This window comes from Tachyglossus aculeatus, chromosome 4, assembly GCF_015852505.1.
Source record: "Tachyglossus aculeatus isolate mTacAcu1 chromosome 4, mTacAcu1.pri, whole genome shotgun sequence".
In the NCBI taxonomy this organism is placed as follows: domain Eukaryota; kingdom Metazoa; phylum Chordata; class Mammalia; order Monotremata; family Tachyglossidae; genus Tachyglossus; species Tachyglossus aculeatus.
In genome coordinates this window covers 32,574,632-32,584,885 of record NC_052069.1, presented here as the reverse complement: position 1 = coordinate 32,584,885, position 10,254 = coordinate 32,574,632, and the positions used below count along the sequence as shown (strand labels likewise).

Below are 10,254 nucleotides of genomic sequence, written 5' to 3'. Positions count from 1 at the left end.
GAGTGGTTTTCTGTTGGAAAAAAGGAGGGAGGGTGTTCCAGGACAGAGGTAAAATGTTGACTAGGGATGCACAGCATGAGGTGAGGTAAGATGCACAGTGAAAAGGTTAGCAATAGAGGAGTGAAGTGTATCGGCTGGATTGTAAAAGGAGAGAAGCAAAGTGAAGTAGGAGAGGACAAAGTGATGGAATGCTTTAAAGTCAATGGAAAGGAGTTTTTGGTTGATATGAAAGTGGCTGGGCAACCACTGGAGTTTTTTGAGGATCTGGGTGACGTGTGCAGAACTATTTTTGTAGAAATAAAGAACATTTTTGTAGAAAAAAGAACGTTTTTGTAGAAAAAGGAATGTTTTTGTGATTGTACTAAGCACTTGGGGGAGTACAACATAGTAGACACATTCTCTGCCTCCAAGAAGACAGATATTTATATCAATCAATCAATAAATAAATTATGGATATGTCCGTAAGTGCTGTGTTGTTGAGGGAGGGTGAATATCAAGTACTCAAAAATTAGAGATCCAAGTGCATAAGTAGCATAGAAGGGAGAGGGAACTAGGAAAAACAGAGATCAATTGAGAAAGGCCTCTGGGAGCAAATGTTACCTCAGTAAGTCTTTGTAGGTGGGGAGAGTGGTGGTGTCACATACATGGAGGGAGATGGAGTTCCTGGCCAGAGGGAGGACAGGGAAATGAGTGGATGGAAGGATAGATGACATTAAAGTACAGTGAGCAAGCTAGTGCTAGGGCAGTGAAATGTGTGGGCTGGGCTGTAGTAGGGAATCAGTGAGGTAAGGTAGGTAAACTGTAAGCTTGTTGTGGGCAGGGAATGTGTCTACCAATTCTGTTGTATTGTACTTTCCCAAGTCCTTAGTACAGTGCTCCGCACACAGTAAGTGTCCAATAAATATGATTGATTGATTGAGGGGATGAGGTGGTTGAGTGTTTTAAAGTTGATGGTAAAGAGTTTATTCTTGATGTGGAAGTGAATGGGAAGCCACTGGAGGGTTTTGAGGATTGGGGAATCTATCTATCTATCTATCTATCTATCTATCTATCTATCTATCTATCTATCTATCTATATCTATCTATCTATCTATCTATCTATCTATCTATCTATCTATCTATATCTATCTATCTATCTATCTATCATCTATCTATCTATCTATCTATCTCTCTATCTATCTATCATCTATCTATCTATCTCTATCCATCCGTCCATCATCTATTTATCATCTATCTATATCTATCTATCTGTAGGTATATAAACATAGTAGTGCTTTGTTTTAAAATAATATACAACTGACAGTCAAATCCACCTATGAGAGCATATGTGGATCCAATCCAATATGGAACCCACAGTCCTGGCCACACTGTGCACACAAAAACTGCTTTTCCTTGGTGTCTTTTTTCTTTAGAGAAGCAGGGTGGCCTAGTGGATAGAGCATGGGCCTGGGACTCAGAAGGTCATGCCACTAGTCTGCTGTGTGACATTGGGTAAGCCACTTCTCTGGGCCTCAGTTACCTCATTTGTAAAATGGGGATTGAGACAGTGAGCCCAATGTGGGACAGGAACTGTGTCTAACCCAGTTTTCTTGTATCCACCTCAGCACTTAGTACAGTGCCTGACACATAGTAAGTGCTTAACAAATACCATCATTATTATTACTATTATTATTGTACCATACACTGGATCTTCTAGGAGAGTGCTAGTCCCTTCTTGATTCATGTATTGATTGATTCATTCAGTCATTCATATCTATTGAGCACTTACTGTGTGCAGAGCACAATACTAAGCACTTGGAAAGTACAATTCGGCAACAAATAGAAACAATCCCTACCCAACGACGGGCTCACAGTCTAGAAGGGGGGAAGACAAATGACAAAACAAAACAAGTAGAGCGGCATCAATAGCATCTATATAAATAAATAATAATAATAATAATGGCATTTGTTAAGCACTTACTATGTGCAAAGCACTGTTCTAAGCGCTGGGGGGATACAAGGTGATCAGGTTGTCCCACATGGGGCTCACAGTCTTAATCCTTATTTTACAGATGAGGTAACTGAGGCTCAGAGAAGTTAAGTGACTTGCCCAAGGTCACACAGCAGACGTGGCAGAGTGGGATTCGAACCCATGACCTCTGACCCTAAAGTCCATGCTCTTTCCACTGAGCCACGCTGCTTCTCATTCAAAACTCCTTGGCAGCAGTGGAATTCAAACCCATACCCCCAAAGAGACTGGAGCCTTAATCCAGTGCCTTAGACCACTCGGCCATGCTACCACATGTTAAAGATATATGTATATTATTAATAAAATAAATAGAATAATAAATATGTACATATATACACAAGTGCTGTGTGGCAGGGAGGGGGGTAGAGTAGAGGAAGGGGTTTGGGGTGATGGGGAGGAGTGGGGGAGCTGAGGAAAAATGGGGGCTTAGTCAGGGAAGGCCTCCTGGAGGAGGTGAGCATTCAGTAAGTCTTTGCAGGGGGGAAGTGTAATTGTTCGGCTGATTTGAGGAGGGAAGGCATTCTAGGCCAGAGGTAGGACATGGGCCAGGGTTCGACGGCGACACAGGCAAGAATGAGGCACAGTGAGAAGGTTAGCACCAGAGGAGCAGAGTGTGTGGGCTGGGCTGTAGAAGGAGAGAAGGGAGGTGAGGTAGGAGGGGGCAAGGTGATGGAGAGCTCTGAATCCAGAAATGAGGAGCTTTTTCTTGATATGAAGGTTGAAAGGCAACCACTGGAGATTTTTGAGGAGGGGGAAGGCATGCCCAGAGCATTTCTCTAGAAATATAATCCGGGCAATAGAGTGAAGTATAGACAGAATTGGGGAGAGACAGGAGGTTGGGAGATCAGAAAGGATGCTGATGCAGTTATCCTGTCGGGATTGTACTAACAAGGCAGTGGTTTGTGCTGAGTTCTACTCCCAGCTCTGTCACTTCCTAAACTGAGCCCCCTCCTTTCCCTCTCAATCCCCCCCGCCTTACCTCCTTCCCTTCCCCACAGCACCTGTATATATGTATATATGTTTGTACGGATTTATTACTCTATTTTACTTGTACATATTCTATTTATATTATTTTGTTAATATGTTTTGTTTTGTTCTCTGTCTCCCCCTTCTAGACTGTGAGCCCACTGTTGGGTAGGGACTGTCTCTATATGTTGCCAACTTGTACTTCCCAAGTGCTTAGTACAGTGCTCTGCACACAGTAAGCGCTCAATAAATACGATTGGTTGATTGATTGTACTTCCCAAGCGCTTAGTACAGTGCTCTGCACACAGTAAGCACTCAGTAAATACGACTGAATGAAAGGGCAGATCTTAGCGATGTAGTGAAGGTGAGGCCGGCCAGTTTTGGTGACAGATTGGATGTGCGGGGTGAATGAGAGAGCGGAGTCAAGGATCAATCAATCAATCAATCGTATTTATTGAGCGTTTACTGTGTGCAGAGCACTGTAGTAAGCGCTTGGGAAGTACAGGTTGGCAACATATGACAAGGATGACACCAAGGTTGCGGGCTTGTGAGGCAGGAAGGATGGTAGTGCCCTGTGCAAGTCTGTCTTTAGCAAATAACTCCCAGTTTTCAGCAGGAATGCAGTGTTTCCTGAGGATTTGTTTTACTGTGTTGTTAAAATTTATCCCCTACTTTTGTTGCTTTTGGTATGCTACCATTCCACTATAAGAATGAACTTTGAAGGAGTAGCATAATGGATGCTACTGTTGTATCTGCAAAATTGAAATACGCCATGCTGCTTATGGACTTCAAAGATTTTAATGTATGAATGTCATTTTTGTCAAGACATGTTTAATATTCTGCAAACACAGTTTTGGAAAAGAGAAGCTGAATATTTTGGAATAAGATCAATGATAGAATTCAAAATGACATATCTATAGGGCTAATTGAAAACTTAATTGATCTACAATAAAGTGTTCTGACCTAAGTTAGAGATCTTATTTTATTTTCTGAATTGAAAGAAGGGTCGTGCTGTCAAACAATCTTCTACAGATTCAGTCTCTTAAATATTTCTGATTCCATACTGATTTCTGGGTGATGAGGTAGCAGTGCTTCCATTCGAATCAGACGCTCGAGCTGAGTTCCAAATTCTGCCAATGTCAGCTTCAGAAGCCATCTTCTTTCCAGAAAAATTAGAGGGTCTTCCTCTCCACCAGGAGCTATCTAATTATGTAAAGGAAAAGTGATTAACTGATTATGATGAATAAATTAATCTCCAAAGAGATGCACAAATTCAGACATTTCTAATTAGGATAATTTTCATGGGACAACTAAAAAAATGCTCACTTCCTATTAGCAATGATTAACAGAACAATAACTAATTTTTGGCAGCTCCCTGCAAAACTATTATAATCACCCCGAGGAACCAGTTTAAGGAATTAAGAATTCATGAGAAATTTGCTACTGGAAGATGATGATATTTACGCTAATTATCCTAGGAATGATGGCCTCACCTAATGATATTGGGAGGAGTGATTAGTCAATCCAATTATTGGTATTTTTTGAGCACTTACAGTGGGCAGAGCACAATGCTAAGACTTTGGGAGAGTTACGATAGAAGAGTTGGTAGAAAACAAGCTTCTCCTCAAGTGGCTTGCAGATAAGTGAGAAAGACAAATATTAAAATAAATTACAGGAAGTGCCAACTTGTACTTCCCAAGTGCTTAGTACAGCGCTCTGCACACAGTAAGCGCTCAATAAATACGATTGGAGGAATGAATGAATGAATGGAAGCTGCAGGCATTGCGAAACGAAGAGGGAATAAGGTGAGGAGATGAAGGTTTTTTGGAGGAGGTATAATAACAATAATGGCATTTATTAAGTGCTTACTATGTGCAAAGCACTGTTCTAAGCGCTGATATGATTTAGTAGGGCTTTGAAGTTGAGGAGAGTGAAGAGTGAGGGAGTTCTAAGCAGTAAGGAAGATGTGGGCCAGGGTTGATGAGAGAAAAATGAAGCTGAGTTATAGTATTGGTGTTAGAGGTGTGAGCTGGGTAATAGTGGGCAGTAATGAAGCTGCTTGAGTGCCTTAAAGGAGTCCCTGTTTGATACGGAGAAGGATGAGCAGATATTGGAGTTTTTGGGGGAGTGGGGAGATGCTGGCAAACTGATTTAGTTTAGAAAATTCATCCGGGCAGCAGAGTCAAGTATGGACTGGAGAAGGGAGAGACAAGGGACAGAGAGATCAGTTAGGAGGCTGTTTCAGTAGTCAAGGTGGGATATCATAAGTGCTTGGATCGGCATGTTAGAAGTTAAGGGTGTAGAGGAAGTGGCAGATTCTAGAGATACTGTGAGGTTAGACCTGACAGGATTGGTGTGACTGCTTATGCCAGATAAATGAGAGAGATGAGTCAGTAGCAGTGTGGCTTAATGGAAAGAGCCGAGGCTTGGGAGTCCGAGGTCATGGGTTCTAATCCCAGCTCCGCCACTTGTCTGCTGAGTGACTTTGGGCAAGTCACTTTACTTCTCTGTGCCTCAGTTACCTCATCTGTAAAATGGGGACTAAGACTGTGAGCCTCATGTGGGACAACCTGCTTCCCTTGTATCTACCCCAGCGCTTAGATCAGTTCATGGCACATAGTAAGCTCTTAACAAATACCATTATCATTATTATTATTATTATTAATGCCAAGGTTACTGGCTTGTGAGATTGGGAGGGTGGCCGTGTTTTCTACAGTCCTGGAAAAGCTGTGGGGAGGAGAGGAATAGGGGGAACAGCTCTCATCCTATCCCGTCTGGACTACTGCACTAGCCTTCTCTCTGATCTCCCATCCTCGTGTCTCTCTCCACTTCAATCCATACTTCATGCTGCTGCCCGGATTATCTTTGTCCAGAAACGCTCTGGACATATTACTCCCCTCCTCAAAAACCTCCAATGGCTACCGATCAATCTGCGCATCAAGCAGAAACTCCTCACCCTGGGCTTCAAGGCTCTCCATCACCTCGCCCCCTCCTACCTCACCTCCCTTCTCTCCTTCTACTGCCCAGCCCGCACCCTCCGCTCCTCCACCACTAATCTCCTCACTGTACCTCGCTCTCGCCTGTCCCGCCATCGACCCCTGGCCCACGTCATCCCCCGGGCCTGGAATGCCCTCCCTCTGCCCATCCGCCAAGCTAGCTCTCTTCCTCCCTTCAAGGCCCTGCTGAGAGCTCACCTCCTCCAGGAGGCCTTCCCAGACTGAGCCCCTTCTTTCCTCTCCCCCTCGTCCCCCTCTCCATCCTCCCGTCTTACCTCCTTCCCTTCCCCACAGCACTTGTATATATGTATATATGGTTGTACATATTTATTACTCTATTTATCTATTTATTTATTTATTTTACTTGTACATTTCTATCCTACTTATTTTATTTTGTTGGTATGTTTGGTTCTGTTCTCTGTCTCCCCCTTTTAGACTGTGAGCCCACTGTTGGGTAGGGACTGTCTCTATGTGATGCCAATTTGTACTTCCCAAGCGCTTAGTACAGTGCTCTGCACATAGTAAGCGCTCAATAAATGCGATTGATTGATTGATTGATTGTTTTGTATGTATTAAGCTTGAGAGGTCTGCAGAACATTCACATAGAGATGGCAATTGAAGCTATGTGAGTGAATGAAAGTTTATGTTAGTAGAGAATAGAAGGAGACCCAGAACTGAACCCTGAGGGAATCCAGTGGTTAGAGAGTGGGAGGCAGAGTTAGTATAGTGAGTAATAATAATAATAATAATGGCATTTATTAAGTGCTTACTATGTTCGAAACACTTCTAAGTGCAGGGGAGGTAACAAGGTGATCAGATTGTGCCGGGGGGCTCACAGTCTTAATCCCTATTTTACAGATGAGGTAACTGAGGCACAGAGAAGTGAAGTGACTTGCCCAAAGTCACACAGCTGACAATTGGCAGAGCGGGATTTGAACCCATGACCTCTGACTCCATAGCCCAGGCTCTGTCCACTGAGCCACGAGTAGGTTGGCATTAGAAGATGAAGTGTGCAGGCTGAGTTGGAGTAGGAAATTAACGAAGTAAGGTAGGAGAGGGCAAGCTGATTGAGGGCTTTAAGCCCCCATTTCTTCTACTTGCCTTCCTTCTGTGACATCTGTGCATTTGGATCTGTATCCTTTATCATTTAATATTCAACCCATCCTCATCCCCCCAGCACTTTTTTATTATATATGTTAAGCTCTTACTATATGCCAGGCACTGTACTAAGTGCTGAATAGAAACAAGGTAATCAAGTTGGACATAGTCCATGTCCCACTCAGGCACTCATAGTTTTAATCCTCATTTTACAGATGATGCAACTGAGGCACAGATAATTCAGGTGACTTTCCTAAGGTCATACAGCAGAAAAGTGATGGAGCTGGAAAAAGAACCCAGATCCTTCCAACTCCCAGGCCCTTACTCTATCCACAAGGTCAAGCTGATTTTCCTAAGTACGTTTGTGCGACGCTTATGTTCATATCCTTGTACCCTGCATTTTCCCCTATTTGGTATTTATTTTAATGTCTGTCTCCCCATCTAGAAGGTAAGCTCCTTATGGTCAGAGTCTTGTCTATCAACTCTGTCATATCTGCTATATCAAGGGCTTAGTACAGAGCTTGGCACACAGTAAGTGTTCAGTAAATGTCATTGATTGATAGAAGGATTAGGATGGAATTAAGTCTATTGGATTGGGGAAGTAGGCCATTGATTACCATAGAAAGGACAGCTTCAGTTGAATAGAGTAGGCAGCAGCCAGATTTCAGGGGATCAAGTAAAGAATTGGAGGAGAGGAAATTGTGGCAGCATGCGTAAACAACTCGCTCAGTGAGTTTGGGATGGAATGGAAGGAGGGAAAATGAATGATAACTGGAGGGTGACATGAGGAAAAAGGATAATTTTTTTTAGGATAGAGAATACATGGGTATATTCTCCACATGCACCAATTTCCTTGGAGAATAGACTAACTCATTTAGCTTTAACTACCATCTCCTTGTGAACGGCTCACCTACACTTCGAGCTTAATAAGACCAAAACAAAATTCTTCATTTTCCTAACCAAACCCTCTCCTCCCCACAACTTTTCCTTGACTCCAGACAACCAGCCATCTTCTCTGACTCCTATATCTCTGGCTTATAATGATTAATCAATCAACTAATCATATTGATTGAGTGCTTCTTGTGTGCAGAACATTATACTAAGCATTTGGGAGTACAGTATAACAGAGTTGGTAGACATGTTCCCTGTCTACAAGGAGCTTATAGTCTAAAGGGGGAGACAGATGAATATTAACAAAATGATTTTGGCTAGATACATAAGTGCTGTGGGGCTGAGGGTGAGGTGAATAAAGGGTACGAATCCAAGTTAAAGGGTGATGCAGAAGGGAATAGGAGAAGGTGAAATGAGAGCTTAGTTGGGGAAGGCCTCTTGGAGGAGATGTCCTTTTAATAAGGCTTTGAGGAGAGTGATGGGCTGTCAGCTAGGAAAGGGGAGGGCTTTCCAAGGTGTGCGTGAGAGGTCGGTGGTGAGAGAGAGATGAGATCGAGGTACAGTGAATACATTGGCGTTAGAGTGAAATGTGTGGGCTGGGTTGTATTAGGAAATCAGGAGCTCTCAGTCTTGATCCTCATGTTAAAGATGAGAGAACTGAGTCACAGAGAGGTTGAGTGGCTTGCCCAATATTTCACAGCAAATGGGTGACAGAGTTAGGATTGGAACCCAGGTCCTCTGACCCCCATGCCTGTGCTCTTTCCACTGGGCCATGCTGTTTCTCCCATCTGTTCTCATAGGTTGATGCACCATTTTCGTTGTAGAAATCAAGCCATGTCCATCACTACATAACTCAGACACATTAAATTAAATTTGGTTCTTCAATAATGCAGAGCGTATGTTCCTGAAGAACCTTGCATTAAGAAAAACTCTCATTGCAGTACTCGCACCCTGACCAACAAACTCTTTTGACACCACATCACATTGTTTCCAGACAAAAGACGCATTGTGCGAAGAAAATTCCTTCATTCCTCTATAGAATTCTACCCAGAACACATAATGAAAACATATTATGGACAAACTGGAGAAGCAGCGTGGCTCAGTGGAAAGAGCACTGGCTTGGGAGTCAGAGGTCATGGGTTTGAATTCCGGCTCCGCCACTGTGTGTGACTTTGGGCAAGTCACTTAACTTCTCTGTGCCTCAGTTACCTCATCTGTAAAATGGGGATTAAGACTGTGAGCCCCCCGTGGGACAACCTGATCACCTCGTATCCCCCCCAGTGCTTAGAACAGTGCTTTGCACATAGTAAGCGCCTTAATAAATGTCATTATTATTATTATTATTATTATTATTAAACTGACTGCATTTGGGTTTCCACTAGCTTTAAAATGCAGAAGATCCTGATGGATAAATTGGAGTCTCCATTTGTTCCTTGTTCTCTCAGTCCTTGCCATATTAAGTGTGCTGAAGAATGGACCACTGACAAAAGAGAAACAGCCTTGGCCTATTGAATGGATAATGGTCCTGGGAGTCAGACCGTGGGGCATTCTGAACTCGGCTCTGCCACTTGGAGACTGTGTGACCTTGGACAACCCATTTTACTTTTCTGGACCTAAATTGCCTCAGCTGTAAAATGGAGGTTAAGACTGTGAGCCCCACCTGGGACATAGACTATGTCCAGTATGATTAGCCTGAATCTATCCTAGCACTTAGTATAGTGTTTGGCACATAGTATGTGCTAAACAGATACCATTTAAAAACACAGATAAGGTAGGAGAGGGCAAGATGATTAGGTGCTTTAAAGCCGATAGTAAGGATTTTTTATTTTCAGTCTTCTAGGGCTTCTCCTCTATCTCCTACCCCCTAAATTGGGGAATTCCTCAAGACTCCATTCTGGACCCCCTTCTATTCTCCCTTGGAGAACTCATTCACTCCTATGTCTTCAACTACCATCTCCATGTAGATGCATCCCAAATACGAGAGAAGCAGTGTGTCTTAGTGGAAAGAGCATGGGCTTGGGAGCCAGAGGTCATGGGTTCTAATCCCAGCTCCACCACTTGTCAGCTGTGGGGCCTTAACTTCCCTGTGCCTCAGTTACCTCATCTGTAAAATGGGGATGAAGACTGTGAGCCCCACATGGGACAACCTGATTACCTTGTATCTACCCCAGTGTTTAGAACAGTGCTTGGCACATAGCAAGCACTTAACAAATACCAACATTATTATTATTATTATTATTAAATATGTATCTTCAGCCCTGATCTTCCTTCTTTCTTCAGGACATCTCTATTTAG

The 10,254-nt window shown here is 43.1% G+C and overlaps 1 non-coding gene across 1 annotated transcript; it reads right to left on the bottom strand.

Annotated features, from left to right (window-relative positions):
• Nucleotides 1–2,197: 2,197 nt before the first annotated feature.
• Nucleotides 2,198–2,279, bottom strand: TRNAL-AAG. Its single transcript has one exon. It is a non-coding gene; the product is annotated as a tRNA-Leu (tRNA).
• Between the last annotated feature and the right edge of the window lie 7,975 nt (nt 2,280–10,254).